The 18,875-nt window shown below is 33.9% G+C and overlaps 1 long non-coding RNA gene across 1 annotated transcript; it reads right to left on the bottom strand.

The window, feature by feature from the left end:
- Positions 1-3,657: 3,657 nt before the first annotated feature.
- On the bottom strand, positions 3,658-5,866 carry LOC131618214 (uncharacterized). The gene is made up of 4 exons (XR_009288763.1): positions 4,774-5,866; positions 4,585-4,698; positions 3,961-4,441; positions 3,658-3,871 (listed from the first exon to the last, which is right to left on the bottom strand). It is a non-coding gene; the product is annotated as an uncharacterized LOC131618214 (long non-coding RNA).
- Positions 5,867-18,875: the final 13,009 nt, after the last annotated feature.

An 18,875-nucleotide genomic window follows, 5' to 3' on the forward strand; every position in this document is an offset into this window, starting at 1 on the left:
TAAGATGGGTTTAGGAGGTGTGCTATGCAAAGTGATAAAGTTGTTGCTTATGCATCGAGACAGTTGAGGGTTCATGAGAAGAATTATCCTACGCATGATTTTGAGCTTGCTGCTGTTGTGTTTGTATTGAAGATTTGGAGACATTATCTCTATGGTTCTATATTTGAAGTATTTAGCAACCATAAGAGTTTGAAGTATTTGTTTGATCAGAAGAATTTGAATATGAGACAACAAAGATGGTTGGAGTTGTTGAAAGACTATGATTTTGGTTTAAATTATCATCCAGGAAAAGCTAATGTTGTGGCTGATGCTTTAAGCCGAAAGACTTTGCATATATCAGCGATGATGGCTAAGGAATTGGAATTGATTGAGAAATTCAGAGATATGAGTTTGGTATGTGAAGTGACACCTAAGAGTGTTAGATTGGGTATGTTGAAGATTAACAATGATTTTCTGGATAGTATCAAGGAAGCTCAGAAGCTAGATGTGAAATTGGTAGATTCGATGGTTGGAATCGATCAAGTTGAGAATAATGATGTTAAGTTGGATGCGTAAGGTGTGTTGAGATTTCGTAATCGGATTTGTATTCCCGATGACGTGGATTTGAAAAGAGCGATTCTTGAGGAAGGTCACAGAAGTAATTTGAGTATTCATCCAGGAGCTACTAAGATGTACCAAGATTTAAAGAATTTGTTTTGGTGGCCTGGAATGAAGCGTGACATAGCTCAGTTGGTGTACGCATGTTTGAATTGTCAGAAGTTGAAAGTTGAACATCAGAAGTCTGCAGGGTTAATGCTACCGTTAGAAGTTCCAGAATGGAAATGGGATAACATTTCAATGGATTTTGTGACAAGTTTACAGACTACCATGAGAGGTCATGACTTGATTTGGGTGATCGTTGATAGGCTTAGGAAGTCGGCTCATTTTGTACCTCTTAACATCACATATCCGGTTTCTAAGTTGGCAGAAATTTATACCAGTGTGATTGTTAAGCTGCATGGTGTTCCTTTGTGTATTGTTTCAGATAGAGATCCGAGGTTCACTTCAGATTTTTGGAAGAGTTTGTAAGGAGCATTAGGTTCTAAGTTGAGGTTAAGTTCCGCATATCATCCTCAGACAGATGGTCAGACGGAGAGAATGATTCAGTCTTTAGAGGATTTGTTGAGGGCTTGTGTTCTTGAGCAGGGAGGTACGTGGGATACTTATCTTCCATTGATCGAGTTCACATACAATAATAGTTACCATTCTAGTATTGGAATGACGCCTTTTGAATCATTGTATGGTCGGAGGTGTAGGACTCTGTTGTGTTGGCATGAATCTGGTGAGACTGTAGTACTTGGACCTGAGATTGTTCGATAGACTATCAAGAAATTTAAGTTGATTCGAGAGAAGATGAATACTTCTCAGAGTAGGCAGAAGAGTTATCAAGACAAGAGAATGAAAGATTTGGAATTTCAAGCGGGTGATCATGTATTTTTGAGAGTCACGCCGGTGACCGGTGTGGGGAGAGCATTGAAGTCTAAGAAGCTCACTCCTCGTTTTATTAGACCGTATCAGATTTCGAAGAGGGTTGGGAATGTGGCGTATAGAGTGGCGTTACCGTCGAATCTTTCAAATTTGCACGATGTGTTTCATGTGCCACAACTTCGGAAGTATATTTCTGATCCTTCGCATGTGATCCATATGGATGATGTGCAAGTACGGGATAATCTCACGGTGGGGACTATGCCGATAAGGATTTAGGATCGCGAGATGAAGACGCTTAGAGGCAAGGAGATTTCTTTGGTGAAGGTAGTTTGTTCGAGAGCTACCGGAGAGAGTTTGACGTGGGAGTTGGAAAGCAAGATGCGAGAGTCGTATCCTGAGTTATTTGATTAAGGTAATTTTCGAGGACGAAAATATTCTAAGTGGGGGAGAGTTGTAACGACCGTTTTTATTTCCGTATTTTATTTAATTGTGTGATATGATATTTATTTAATTGATTATGTGTTTAAGTGATTTTGTGTTATTTATTGAATATTATTAGTAAATAGCATAAGTTAGTAAATGTTATGAGTTATTGGGCCTAAGTCGGTATTATTAATTGAGAGGGGCTAAATAGAGCCCATTAGTAATTTGAGGTTTAGTGAGGATTTAACAAAACAATAAAATTGAAGGTTATTGAGGATTAAATCTCATTTGGAAAGATTGTGAAAGAAGAGAAGAGAGAAGAGAAGAGGAGAGGAGAAGCTAGGTCTTGAAGATAGAGTTGGCTTCAATCAAAAACCCAAGGTAAGGGTGATATTCTTTCATGATAAATGGTTGTATGATGATGTTTAGGGTGGGCTTTTGATTGTATGTTGTTATCCATGAATATGTGTTATAGAATCTTAGGGTTCATGTTGGATTTTTAGGAATTTGTGGTTGAAATCATGTTTTTAATGATGAATGTTGATGAATGATATTAGCTGATACTATTGTATGCCTTTAATTGCTGATTGATGATGGTTTTGGGTGGTGGGAGCGAGGTTATGCAGGTCTGTCACGTCTGTGATTTTTCTGCATAATCGCACTTCTGCTAAGTAGACCCTAGCTTGCTAAGCGGATGCTTGGTGAAAATTTGAAAATGCAGGAGCTCGCTAAGCGGAGTTGGTCCGCTAAGCGGAGACACGAAGACTGAAAGTTACTGTTTTTAACCACTTCAAGCGGGGTTATTGAAGATTGAATTCAATAAGTGCGCTTGAGGGTCGCTGAGCGGACCCTGTTATGTAAAACTTGTTCAAACTTTGAGATGATGTAACTTTTGATCCGTAACTCCTTTTTAAGTGCCTTTTGAACCTCTGTGAAACTTTAATTCATGTCTTTCTAATGGATATGATCTGAAAACCTTTGAAAATCCTTTTTGAATCCTTTTCTTGAATTGTATCATTTGATGTTGTAATTGTTGTTGTGAAGTGAAGTATTGTTGTATGATGATACAACATAGTTACATGATTGTGAATGTTGTATTTGTGTGGATGTCACATTCATTGAGTCACATTCATTGCATAAAGAGACGGAGCCTTAATGGCAAAGGCGACGACGGCCTTAATGGCAAATAGCGACGATGTGCCCAATGGCAATTTTGAGACGATGTGAGTTTTACTCCAAATGGTACCACATGCATTTGCATAAGTCGAGTCACATTTGTATTGCATTTGAAATTGCTTTGAATATTATCATATGTTCCTTTATACTGTTTGATACCTCACCCCTTCTGTTTGAATGTTACCCTTTGTTGGTAACGTGCAGGTAACGACGTGGAGTAGACGTTTACCTATTAGTTCGATTCGGTGTGTCTATGCTCTGATACGTAGCACTCGGGGGGATATTCGCGTTGTTCCCTTTGATTGAGACATGTTGGATTAATTGTTGCCATGTTGGCAAAGATGTTATGACTTGAATTTATGTTGTTTTTTTGAATTTCGCTGCGATGTTATAAAGTTGTTTGGATTTGAATGACTAATGATGTATGAGTTCCTCCATTATACGTGTTATGTATCTTTATATATGAGCTTTCATGAGATTTTGTTTAAGTTGATAAATGTGACGCCTCAAATATGTTATTGTTTTTGAGATTTTGCACTCTGATTTTCCTATTAAATTGTAGGGTAGATTTGGGGTGTTACATTCGGAGTAATGAACTTTTCATAAAAGTACCTTGAAATGAAAAATAACAATTTTAAATATCAGTAATCATATAAGTCAAGATACAAAATTAAAATGACGAAGAAACATTTTCATTTATACACACAGACAGTTACATCAATGTACTTATACCAAGAGGCTTCAAGATGAAGATATAGTTGACATATATTGGAGATGATAGATATATATTGATAGAAGAGATGCCCTAAACCATTCATGAATTATAAAAAAAATTAGTATAATTAAGATAAAACAATTAATTAGAATATAGAGTTTAATAAAAAAAATGTTTACCTTCGGAATGTTGTTAACTACACCACGGTTGCAAGAATCATTGTCACTAGGATGTCATGTCTCTACAACTTTATCAAGTGATCGCCTCCCTCCCACTTCAGTATGTTGGCTCTCTAGAATTTCATCTATTGATTGCATTCTTCCCACTTCTTTGGCCTGTTGCCTCTCAACCACGTTTCAGATTCATGTCTCTCTAATATTTCATCATCTTGTGGCCTCTCTTTCTTTTCTATCTCTCTAGTTTCTCACTCTCTAGTGTCTTCAATCTCTTAGTGAATGTATTGAACATGAGATAAATTTTATCAATGTATTCTTATGTAGGCAGAGCTTGACGTGGAAATATGTCTTTAGAACTTACTCCAAAACCATCCCTCCTCACACGCCCATAGTACTCTGGAAGATCTAATACCTGAAATAATATGTTGTTACGAGTAAAGTCTTCTCCTTTCTCTTCTTCAGTTAAAGATTGTGTTAATGACTCCTGGCGTTGATAAGCAAGAAAAACTTATTAACCATCATCTTATGAAAAAGAGTTTAGAAATAATGTGGTATATGAATGACCCACAATATTGGAGTACTTGTTTCCATGTATCATTACCAAAAGAAAAAAAATATTTGACTTACAAATTTATCCATAATTTTTTGAACATTATCATTGTCAATATCTCCATCCTTATTCACATGGGCAGCTTTCCACAACTGAAAACGGGGTATTCTCTCTTCATTTGACTTTTGTTTCTACATACATATTGACAAATTAATAGTTAAAAATATATTTATCATATTCTACAAAAAGTTTATACACATACTTACCATTTCTCCTTCAAGACGAGCGTACCCCAAACGTGATTTTCTATCAGATTGTTTCTCCAACAAAAGGGTTGCGAAATTCACTACCAAGTCAGTACTTCGGTCTCTTTGACAAGTCCAACCATGGAAACAATATCAACCAGAGTTTTGGTGTTGAATTTGATACTATTTGTAATAGTGAGTTTGGTGATATCAATGATAACCATGTTGGTATTGATATCAATGATTTGAAATCAATTAATTCAACTCTTGCAAGATATTATGATAATAATGGTCAACTCAAGAATTTGACCCTTATCTGTGGCTATCCTATGTAGGTATGGATTGAATATGATGGTGAAAAAAAGAAGATTGATGTTACTTTAGCTCCCATTGATGTTGATAAACCAAAACTACCTTTGATGCCATTTACCAAAGATCTTTCTCCAATTCTTAACAATAGCATGTATGTTGGATTTTCATCAGCTACAGGATCAGTTTTTACTTCTCATTATATCAGATGCAATATATTATAAATTGTAATATGTGAGTAATTTTAAAGTGACTTAAAGTTTCCACTTGATTATGCAGTAGTATCATTATTATTACTCTTAAATAAGAAACATTGAAAAACATTTAGCATCTTTGAATCTTCATGCCACTGACTTGTTCATACACTGTCCTATAGGGTTTTAACAAACAATGTTAAACTAGTTAGGCCACAATCTCCAAATCATATTCAACAACAATGTAAATTAAAAAGAATTAGACAAAACATAAAGCAGTAAGAATTTAAGACAAACTTATTAAATGAAGGGCCCTGTTCTGAACAAGATGAGGATTCAACGTCAAACCAATAACTCTACTTGATGGATCAATGAATTTTTTACTACGTACGACTTCGCTCCACTGCTATCAACCATAAATTTTCTTTCTTAAGCTACACCAATGAAACAAGAACACGACCATTTTACATAATTAACACCGTGTTTCTACGAGGCATTTAATTGAACATGTAACCATTTTAGTAGTAAATTCCTAAAACAATGAAACCACAAATGATTTAAAAAAAAAAATGTTATCAACCGTCATGATTATGACTATATAGAAAAAAGAAGAAAAGACCAATTTTATGATTTCAATTAATGGGAAAAACATTGATATTGTATGAAGAGCATATAATTCTTGTATATCTCATAAAAAGAGCTTGAAATTTCTGGTAGAACAGACTCGGAATGTCATACGCAAGGTTACGACACCTTTTCTGTCATCAGCTTAGCTGAGGCAGTACATACAGATCCCCCAATATTTTGATTACTTCTTGCATTCAGAAGTCCATGAGTGCCGGGATCATATTAGTTCAGTTAACACAAATAACTCTGTTTTGCAAAGGTTTTGTGACAGCACATTCATTAAACCAAACACTGATGTCATGCACGATGTTAAGACATCCAAACTGAACAAACAAATAAACAATGCAAAAACATAAACAACACACAGAATTGTTCACCCAGTTCGGTTCTAATTAACCTACTCTGGGGGCATACCAAGCCAGGGATGAAGTCCACTATTAGCAGTATCAATTCAGAGCTAAACTCCCAGTTTACAACTCCTTACTTAATCACTACCCAATGACCCCTCTACCTAGGTTCTCCCTAGATATGGAATATCTCCATTCCACTCCCAATCATGGCAATGATGTCTAGCAGTCAACAACTCAGCCACTGCATCGACGACCTAATTTCCACACAATATAAACACACAAATAAACATAACTTAGAGTTGCTTCAAAGCTTCCTCCAAGAACACAACTCCACTCATTGCTTCACAACTTCTGAGTGAGTAAAACAAACCTCTTACCTACAGGCTTCGAGGCACAAATCAGTGACCATCCCACACTCCGGGTGGTTCACCTACACGGCTAACCCTAGAAACTACATCTTTAAAGCTCGGGATGTTAGCACACAAAATTAGGTTACAAATGTTTCTTTTTATAACCTGATCCCAGTTGGACTTGGGCTTACAAATCGCAGCACTCTGGCTGTTACAAATATGCAGAAAATATTCTGCTACAAATAAGGTCTTTAATCATAAGTTTCCTAATTTATCTCCTAAATTAGAAACCGTTGAATCTTCAATCTTTAGATTTGATTCTTCAATATTCTGACTTGATTCTTTGACCTTTAAATACGCGCCACATAGGATTACACAATATTCATAGAATATTTTGTCTCTGTTTTAAACCAAACTGAATCTTTCTTCCTCAGTTCTGCAGGCGTGATGTCATGGTTGAAGTCATGACATTCCATATAACATCTTTCTTTAGTACTTGTTTTGTTCTTTTCATATTTGCAAGACTTATACAATATTACTTTCAGCTGCTATTATGTTTTAGCCAAGCATGGATGCCAATAAGACAATTTTACATAGCAGAACATCAACAAAGCTGATACGTAAAAAAAAAGCTGATAAACCCTAAAATTCTTGTATATCTCATGGAAACAGATAAGAAGAGAAATAGAGCAAAGAAACCCATTTTACACCGTACCTTTTTTCCTTTATACGATGGGTGGCAGAGGGCTATGAATGATTGTGAGCTTTTGTTAGTAGCGAGTCGCCGTAGTACGACTATTCACGACGGCGGTTGGTGGAGAGGGAACCTTCTCTCTGTTGATGGTTTTAGGGTACGACGGCGGTTGGTGGAATTGAAAGAATAAAATTGAAGATGGTCTCAAGCTTTTTCACTGAATTTTCGTAGGCGGAAATATTTTGTGATTACAGAATGTAGAACGTGGGATATTTTGACAGAAGGAATATGGTTTTATTCATTTGTTTTATCCCCTGTAATAACGTTCTGTTTTATTCATTTATTCTAACTTATAATAGCGCCCGTGAGAGAAGCGCTATTATATGTTTTCGGGTAATACATTTAATAACATTTTACATTTAAACACTATTAAATATGTGCTATTATTGATCAAATATATAGCAGTGAACACCATACAACACATAACATTGAAGATTTTTCTGTCTTGCAATCAATCCCAAAGAATATTGTGCACGAGTTTGGAGCCGCTATAGGTGAGTTAGGTTTAGGGTAAAACTTAATTAACAGCTGTTTTTATAGTAAAATCTGATAATTTAACCCTTAGCTATTAAAGAAATCGAAGGTATAATTCTAGAGTGATAATGTCTTTTTCATATATAAAAATGGTCTCGAAGTGGTTGTGAGAACCTGGTAACGAACACGAAAGTATAATTTCCTTGTTGTTATCATCGACTTTAATATAAGGCCTCACTCAATCGCTAATTATGGTGTTAAAGGTATGAACATGTTGCAAATCATTTTCTTTGTGCATCTTCAGAATGTGTAGTCGTTTATCCCAAACTGCCTTATGATATGTTAGGTCCTTATACATTATGTAATGAATTAGACTCAAGTTTTATAAACCCATTATAATTAATAGTAGTGAGTCGATCATCATCCTTTAGAATGATCTAGATAATAGAATTAGGTTATGCTTATGTTATAAATAGAGAGAAACTATACTAAAAATGCTAACAACTATAAAATTAACTTTTTCATTCATTTCATTGATTAATCATTATATTCATCAACCATCTATTTATAACATAAGCATAACCTAATTCTATTATCTAAATCCTTCTAACGAATTACGACTCGCTACTATTAATTATAATGAACTTATAGAACTTGGGTCTAATTCATTACACATTACTTTGTTCGATACACACATATGGATCCGTCATCTTTCTCATGCAATTACGACTAATTTGTGTATGTCATGTCTGTCGGTTTTGCTCCACGCAATGCTTTTTGTAAATGTTATTGAGTCACAAACCCTTAATCATCCTTTATCATTATCCAAAATTATTCTTTCCATTAAACCTTGCCAAATCAAATTTTGTATTATTGTTAATCATCATCTAATACCGTCCGTATAGAACACCAACTATTATTAAAAAGAAAAAATAGAAACGCAAAACGCAAATAGTTCAACCAAGTGGACTTACATATATGAGTCTATAAAGCAGCAGTAGTTCTTTAATTGCGGGGATGTCGTAGCCCACTATACTGGCTGTTTCAAAATATATTAATGTACCATAAGCCATTGCTGCGTTGGCCAAATTTGGATTTCATAATGATCGAAAACAGTTAATATTTTGTGTTCACTAACAGTATATCCAACACAATGAAGTTGATGTATCTGGCTCATCCTGTTTCGTAAACCACTCCGCTATACTCTTCGAAACTTCAAAATTTAGCCAGAGTTCATGCATATGTGTTTTGTCGGAGAAAGTGATATATGAACTAATCTTTTTAAAATCATACATAGGAAAATTTATAATTATATGTTGTTGTGTTTGTTATCTGCGAAAGGTCAAGAAACTGCCCCTTATGTAAACACTTGTTGGCCAATCATCCATATCTAACAGGAAGCAGATCAAAATATAGTTAAGTTATTGTTACGTGTTTAATTTGGGGGTTATCATATTTGTTGCTTAGTACCACGTATCAAGAGTTGGATAGAGATGAAACTCACGAGTTAAAACTAAAATGAATACGATATAGGTACAAATCATGGCTCATCTTAAAATATTATGATTTTGCAATGTCACCCATTCTAAATGATCTCGATCTTATGTAAAATTGTATTATAATCAAATTGTAAAAGAAACTTTTAAATTATTTGATCACCATACACTTGGTGATCAAATACAAGTCTTAACAAATATGAATGTGAAGTTGCTCTTGAATAAATTCCAAAATAGAAAATTAATCTTCTTTTTAAATGTACAATTCAAATGTAATAACTTTAAATGCTTGGAAACATTTTGCATGGATATGACAATTTATGTAGAAAAAAGTTTTAAGATTTTGGATGGAGAAAAACTGATTTTGAATTGTAATTTAAAAACTTGAGTGAACGAAGTGAAATCTAAATTTTGAATGACCATTGCTTTATACGCATTTTATGAGACATCTTGGATCAATTGTATACGTTGGTAGATGTTTCATAAAGGTTTGCATTGATTTAGAATAACAATGGTTGATGAAATAATGCATTATGCAATTCTGAAATTTACTGATTTGTCAAAGTTCCAAAGTGTAATGGGTTACATAAATTGTGTAACCGGTTACACCTAGTTTATTTTTCAAAAACTAGTCAAATTTGAACTTATAAGCGATTTGCAAAAGAGTGTAACCGATTACATTGATGTAAGAACTAAAAAATAATTTTCCAAAAGACGTGCCATGCATGATATTGATGCATGTATGTTTAAAAACATTTGAGATGAATTGATAAATGATTTTCTAAATATCTATGGATATACATACTATGAATTATAGTCGAATACCTTTGTAACAAGATCAATTCATCTAAAATCAACATCCAAAGGCTTAGGTAATATTGATACTTGAATGAGCTTGGACTTTAACCTTTTATCATCATGATTAAATACTATTTCCTTCATTGTCATCTAATTAACTGAGTGCATATTAGACCATTTTGAGATAGTCTTGAACTTTATGCTGAAAAGCTTTTTCTTTCTTTTGACACCTGAATTTGATATTATTTTGTCTTCATCAAAACATCATACTTGATGCATAGTATTTTCACAATCTCCCCCATTTTGATGATGACAAAATATATTGACGAGAAGTTTTCACTTGACACTTGATTTCTCCCCTATCTCTATAAATCCCACTTTCTTTTGCAATTTATTCTTTTGCCTTTGGTATTGTGAAAAACAACATAAACAACCATATCTCTTTCCCCCTTTTGAAATTATAAAAAATAACGGAGTAAAATTAAAAGGGGGTATAATAATATAAAGGAAATGATACATTAAACGTAAAAGAGATTATCTTCTTCATGATATATGATTTGATGTCCATCTTTTTAAAATCATATTTAATACAACGAAGCTTTAATTCTGCCATACTATATGGTCTTGTATCTTGAAAGATCAATATTGAATTTTACAATACTAGCATATGATTTTCAGGTACATATAAAACAATTAATTCTACTTTCTATGTACCCAATATTCTTTGGGTCCTCTTGGACTAGATCCCTTTCTCACCCATGCATACTCAATGTAAGGAACACCATAGCTTCTTATGTAGCAAGCCTTAGGGGTATGACCTTTTGTATTACATTAAGAACAAGTAGGTCTAAAAACACCATTTCTTTTATAGACATAAAAGTCATTTCTAACATAAGATCTTTTATGATGATTTACAACAAGTACTTACTTTGATTCCTTATTGTTGAATTTTCTCGTATCCTTTACAAAGATAGATTTAATTGTAGTAGGTTTATAAAAATTAGAAAAGTCAAGTTCACTTTTATTACTTGAATTTCTCTAACTACTTAACATGTTTTATAAACCAATTTAACCTTTTTAATGTTTTTTGAGCACCAAGTTTAGTTCAACAATTTTGGATTTAAGATATTGACATTTATTGCATGTAGACTTTTTGACTTTTTCTAACTCTACTTTTGTGTCATTAGCCACACTTTTTAGATTTAAAATAATTTTCGTTTGTTTTGAGCATTATCTAGAAAGTTTTGAAAATTCTTCATGTAATTTATGAAAAGCATTTTGTAATTCATCAGCTGTAGGTCTATCATCAATTTCAGAATCACTAACCTCATTTTCTTCATCACTTGAATGATGTGATGCCATCAATTCCTTGTTTGCATGATCTTCATCTAAATATGGACTTATTTCATTGTCATCCCATGTTACATATGCTTTGTTGGTGCTTCTTTTTTACTTATTTCTTTTGTTTTTTCCTTCATTAATAAATTTTCAAATATCTTGATTAGAGAATCATCTTCATTACTAATCGATTGAGATTCATCATCTTGATCACTATGATGGTATTTAAATATAGTTTTTAAGGCAATATTTTTAGAATTCTTTTCTTGATTTTCACGCTTCTCTAATTTTCAAATATATATCATGTTCTTGTAATTTACTGAACAATGTCGCAAAAGACATTTTAGATATATTTTTATTTTCTCATATTTCTTTTACTTTTGGTTGTCATGCCTTGAAAAGGATCTAAGAACCTTGAAATTCAATTCATCATTTGTAAAATATTATCTGAGAGCCATCAAATAATTTGTTAAGTGAGCGGATCTCTTTTGTAAATCAAGAATTAATTGACGCGGCTGCATTCTAAACATTTCTTAATCTTGTGACAATGTGTTTAGTTTAGATCTTTTTACCTCTACCATTTTTTCACGTGTTACTTCTAGAGTATCCCAAATTTCTTTTGATGTGTTACAATGAGATATACGAAAGAATTCTTCCATACCTAGGGTTGGTTGAAGCATGTTGTTAGCCTTCTTGTGAAATAGCATTTTCTTTTCATCATCATCATCATTCCAAGAACTTTTAATATTGGATGTACCAACACCATTAACAATACTCATGCAATCTAAGAAGGGAGTGCATTAGATTTACGAGATTAGGGTGCAAGTTACTTTAGTATGCTCTAATGCCAATTGTAAGTATATAATGCAATCTGTCATACCCCAAAATTTGCCCATTACATTTACTCATATTTCAATACATCTGACTTTCAAATACTCAAGGATACACAAGAAAGAAGCATGCAGTCTCTCTCCTAAATAACAGATCCAAAATTAGAGTTTCATAGGAGAAAATCAACTAAACTTTGACTAGCCATAACTCTCTCATACTTTCTCAGAAATTCTCCAACCAAAGCTCATTCTCAAGGAAATTCGATTCTCTACAACTGTGATGTTGGGCCCAAGGTCAAGAAAGGTTTCCGCATATGAGATATAAGTCAAAACATTACAGGTCCTTCCGAAAGATCGCAAAAAGCTGTTTTTTGCCAGGAGCAATATCATCAAGATAAAATCTCCAAATGGGAAATATGTTCCAAAGTGGCTTGTAGAGGACATCTTGGGGTTTCCAAAAAGTACTAGATCATATTCATGTGATAAATATTGAGTGAGTTATGACTTGCACAAGTTGGGTGATTTTTGAGAAAATGCATAAAGTGAATATTGATCAAAATTGATTTTCTTCTAAATGGGCCTATATTTTTATGCTTGGAATGTGTTTCTAATCTGGTCCACGACCTCTAGGCCCATCCATATTTTTTTCTAATATTTATTTTATTTATTTTGAATTTTCATCCATTTAAGTTCAAATTAAATCAAAATAAATCACCTAAAAATCAAATAATTAGAAGGAGGTGCAATAAACGTGATTTCTCAATCACAATCAATCAAGGATTGAGTATTTGTGAACTAAGCAAGTAATTGAAGAAGATTGAGCAAATTTAGAGGGATTTATGAATGATTGAAAATCAAATCTCAATCATTCCATTTACCTTGATTCTGATCCAAATTGTTAACCTAAATCCATCACACATATATATGGAAGAGATTCAGACTTAAAGGGACGATTTTTGGTCTGCACATAGAACCCTGACTGAGTCCTTAAAATTCTCCAAAAAAGTCAACATCGTTTTCTCGATTGCAGCCGGATTCAAAGAGTCTCGGAGATTCAAACACGTTCCTGGTGCTTCAGTGAATGATTTCCATCTATTCCCTAAGGTTGCCGCTCTCAGAACTGCTCTCAAAACCTCACGGTTTGCGTTTTCTTTCCAAGAATCGAATTCTTAATATTATGCATCATAAATGTGTTTTGATGATATGTACATGTTTGTATGAATGCATAGAACGTATTTGAATCATTCAATTGAAGCTTTGATGCAGACAAGACGAATTGCCATTGTTAGGGTTCTTGTATTTCAAAAAGGGGATTTTAAGTTAGAGCCAATTTTAGGTCCAATTAACAGGTTATTTGGGACCGTGAGGCCCTTCTGAAGTGATCTGGATTCTTGTTGTGCTTCGATCCGTGTTTATTTGCAGGTTTAGGGACGAAAAGCTATGGCCACGAGTGAGAACCGTGGCCAAAAGCGTTGCCTTTTCTTCATAATACCAGCGAGGAAGACGAAGCCCATGGCGCGAGTTTGTGTTTTAAAATTTTTTTTAATTCGTTTTTGCATATTTTGAGTAGCGTGCGTTATAGTTTCAACATATGAAAAGTGCTTCAGTGGTAGAGGAGTGCGTCATGAGGCTTTAGTGTGGAAGAGATGGGGATCGAATCCTACTCTCGACCATATATTTTTGGCTTTATTTCCCTCAAGTGACTCCTATAGATCCTGTGTATCCAGCACGCGCAGATCCGTCATGTGCCCTCAGTGCCTCACCGTTGGATGGACAAGTCTCCAGATCAAGAGGCCAAGAAGCGCTAGTCTACCATGGATATCCAGGGATGCGCTACACCAGAATATACAGCTAAGTTCCAATTTCCTTTTTATTTTTAATTGTGTAATTTAGTTTTATTTATTTATTTTCTTTTATATTGTTATTTGTTTTATTTAATAAATCTTCCTTTTAATTAAAACTTCTTTAAATTCTATTTTTTTCTAAAATCATTTATTTCCAATATTTTTTCCATAATTTATTAATTACTTTAATTTGATTATTAGTGCTATTTTTATTTAATAAATTATTAATATTTTTATCAATTGATAAAAAATTTATATTAGGGTTAGATATTTAATCGAAATCTGTTTTTTCACCGATTTAATTAATTAGGTTGAAAAATCAATAATTAATTAAATCGATTATTTATTCCGTTAATTTTGTTTAATTCGTACCCTAATCAGGGTTTACGAAGATCACACTTACACTAAGAATTTTCTGTTTCTTTGTGCAATTTTTTCAGGTTAGCGACAGGGTTTCATCCGATTATGCGCCACGCCTATTACGAAGCTAAGTCCCGATTTTATTTTCATTTGAATGTTTATTTGCCTTAAAAAAATTTGTTATTAGGGTTAAAACCTCGAAAGTCAATGAACTCTTTTACACTCACTTCTTTTTGCCTATTTTTGTCCATTTTTCAAGGTTAACCTCGAGGCTACCTCCGACTACCAACCATATCAGATCAAAGCTAAGTCTCGATTCAACTTATTTTATTTTGCCTTTAAGTTAATTTAATTATTCTTCCTTTTTATTTATATTTTTCACCTTTTTGGCAAATGAACTGTCCATACACTCACCCCTTCGTATTTGTTTTCTCTTTTCCCAAATTTCAGGGTTGGCCAACCGCCAAAGCTCAATAGTCGGTAACCCTAAATCTTGACCTCATTTATTTTATATTATTACTTGAGTCAGATCCACTGGATTCTTTTTCCCTTCCCCATATTTTTGTAACTGCTTCGAGGTTGTATTGTGTGGCCTTGAAGGCACTTAAACTGTTATGTTTTAATATTGTGTGGTTAGTAATCCTAGGGAGTGCAAGCCTGTAATTAATCTAGAATCACCTAAATTACAAGATAATATATTTGAATACAATCACATGATTGATGCACCCACACACCTTTTATGGTACCCCTCTTGTTGCTTGTTGCCTGTTGCCTTGTGTTTTTTGCAGAATAGCCTTGTCCATCGAATACGAGGATATCTCAGCAATGTTGCCCTCAGTTCATTCTCAAGGTCATAAGTCCCTAATGATGCTGCCTTCGATTCGCTAAATATGACCCCGTCCCTCGAAGTTGCCTACAAAGTGCTGAGGTATCCTCTGGTTGCCTAACGAAGATGGCTATTCTGATCCTTCCCTTAGACTACCTGCCCCTCTATGGCATGGGACAGTCTTATGGCGAACGATAACTCGATGACCCGTAAACATCCAAACGAAAGACTTCCTGCCTTCTTATGGTATGGATATACCCTTTCACCCTGAAAGGCTAAAGAACACTTTTCATATAACCAGGTAATTTGCCCTTAATTGCATGCTCTGGTTTAAAATCTTTTTCTTACACTTTTTCACAAACCTTCAAAAAGGCTACGCTCATTTACGAGCTAAAGTCCTTGTTTCTTCTTCTATACATTTCTAAACCTTTGGTTTTTAAAAAGAGCAAAGCAATTAAGAGCCCATGGAAAACCATGGATGCAAAGGGTGCCTTACACCTTCCCTTTGCATAAATTACCCCCCGAACTCAGTTTTTGTTTAAAAGGTTTTTCCTGTTCTTTTAGCCTTTCTGTTAATTTGGATAAAATAAAAGTCGGTGGCGACTCTTGCTATCCGCAATATTTCTTAAAAGTCAGTTCACCGTATTACACAATCTAAGAGGGGAGTGAATTAGATTTTCCAAATTTTTAGACTTTTTAAACAATAATTCTTACGTTCTTATTTTTCCAGAAATATGATGATGAACTTAGGAAGTAAAATGTAGAATTTAAATTCAGAAAAATAAAGAACACAATGATGTATACTAGATCTCCTTTTCATCCAAGGGTACATCTTGTCCACTCCCACCCCGTGAAAAATTTTCAATGTCATTATATCTTTGTACAAGCCTTACACCAAGACTTCTCCTATAATTTTCTAGAAACAATAAATAAGCACACGATTCAAAGGACTTTTTCCGATAATCACCAACACTATGTTGATTATCACATAAACAAGAAAGCGTGCCATTTTTTGTTTACAATGGTAAGAAAGCACACTACTTTCTATTACAAAATAAGTTACCACACATTTGGCGATCAAATACAAGTCTTGAACAAATATGATTGTGAAGTTGCTCTTAAATAAATTCCAATATAGAAAATTGATCTTCTTTTTCAATGCAAATTCAAATGTAATAACTTTAAATGCTCATAAACATTTTGCAATAATATGACAATTTATACAGGAAAAGTTTCAAGATTTTTGATGGAGAAAAACATATTTTGAATTGTAGTTTAAAAACTTGAGTAAAAGAGGTGAAATCTGAATTTTTCATGACCATTGTCTTATATACATTCTATGAAACATCTTGGATCATTTGTTCATGTTGGTAGATGTTTCACGAAGATTTGTATTGGTTTATAGTAGAAATCGTTTATGAAACAACGCATTCTGCAATTTTGAAATGAGCTGAATTTTTAAAGTTCTAGAGTGTAACGGGTTATATAACTTGTGTAACCGCTTACACTTAGTTAATTTTTCAAAAATAGAAAAATTTAAATTTGTAACCGATTTGCAAAAGAGTGTAGCTAGTTACACTGATGTAAAAATTGAAAAATACTTTTTCAAAAGACTGGCATGCAAGGTATTGATGAGTGGATGCTTAGAAACATCTAAGATTAAATGATGAATGATTTTTTGAGCATCTATGGATATATATATATATATATATATATATATATATATACTATGAATTATAATCGAATACCTTTGCAACAATATCAATTCCTCTAAAATCAATATTCAAAGGCTTATTTAATCTTGGTACTCAAATGAGCTTGTACTTCAACTTTTTTATCATCTTGATCAAAGACTATTTCCATCATTAGAATTCAATTAACTTAGTTCATATTATATCCTTTTAAGAGAGTCTCGAAATTTATGTTGAGAAGTCTTTTCCTTCTTTTTGACACTTGAACTAGATATTATTGTGTCTTCACTAAAACATCATACTTGGTGTATATTGTCTTCACAAATAAACATTCAAAATGGCTCGATCACCTGATTCCTTTTGAGTGGGGTGAAGGCAGAAGCACATGGCCAATTCTCTGTGTAGTTAGACACAGGTTCCATCCTAAAGATGCGAGGAAAGTAGGACATGATCCATCCTTGAAAATGGTTCAAATAAAATATGTAACCAAAGAATTATGACAATACTAGTAACAATAAATTATCGTAAGTACTGTATTGTTTCCTTTCATCTACTTTGTATTCCAAAGACAACCCTCGCCCAACTTCGGATATAGGTAAACCAAACAGGCGCCCCCTAGTTATACTCGTGAATCGCCATCAAGTTGATTAAGTATTTAAGGTAGACCACATTGATGTGTATTTCACTTTTGTCCATAAAGATGGACGTGCCAAGATATGTAATGCAAAGATAATTCAATATATCTCTCCTTCCCAAAGAAGCCTAGCAGGATGGTCCATAGAGATGAAGTAAGAAGGTGTCAAATGAGCCTCTTGGATAATTATCAATAGGGGAATTAGTAGTGGGGTTCCTTCTGGGCTTTAGGGGCTTAATTGATCAGGGACACATGGCCCCATGAAGTAGAATCCTGAGACAGGCGACTACGGAAAGTAGAACCAAATAGTTGTGAACCTCACAACCTTGTGAACCATCAAATGTGGATTCATCAACTTGCGGCCTCGTGGCCCTGCCCCTGGCCTTCTCACATTATACAAACATATGTTTGAAGGATAGAAAAACACTTAGAAAGGGGGGGTTTGAATAAGTGTAGTTTTAAAAACTCGTAAGATAAAAATAATTTGCACAAGTATTTTTATCCTGGTTCGTTGTTAAATAAACTACTCCAGTCCACCCTATACAAGGTGATTTACCTCAACTGAGGATTTAATCCACTAATCACACAAGATTACAATGGTTTTCCACTTAGACAACTTCTAAGTCTTCTAGAGTCTTCTGATCACAACCTGATCACTCTAGGAACAAATGCTTAGACACAAGCTAAGACTTTCTTAGAGTATCCTGACCACCACGTGATCACTCTAATTACAACTGCTTAGACACAAGCTAAGACTTCCTAGAGTATCCTGATCAACACTTGATCACTCTAGTTACTTACAAATTAATGTAATCAATTCTAAGAGTATTACAATTGCTTCTTAAAAGCGATAATCACAAACTGTGATATTTCTCTTACAGATTTAAGCTTAGACTCACTAAAGTATTACAACAGTAATGTAGTGAGGTTGAAGATGAAGTTTCTGAGCTTTGAGTTGAACAGCGTTTCAGCAAGTTTTTTAGAATAAGTTCGTTCAGGATTCGTAACCTTGCTTCTCATCAGAACTTCATATTTATAGGCGTTTTGAGAAGATGACCGTTGGGAGCATTTAATGCTTTGCGTATTCCGTACAGCATTGCATTTAATGTTTCACTGTTTTGTCAACTACCTCGAGCCTTGCTTTTGCTGTGACTACTGACATTGCCTTTAATAGCTTCTAACGTTCCTTTTGTCAGTCAGCGTAGCCTGCCATCTAGTACTTGATTCTGATTTGTTCTTTGTAAATAC

This window comes from Vicia villosa, linkage group LG1 (genome assembly GCF_029867415.1).
Source record: "Vicia villosa cultivar HV-30 ecotype Madison, WI linkage group LG1, Vvil1.0, whole genome shotgun sequence".
Classification (NCBI taxonomy): Eukaryota; Viridiplantae; Streptophyta; class Magnoliopsida; order Fabales; family Fabaceae; genus Vicia; species Vicia villosa.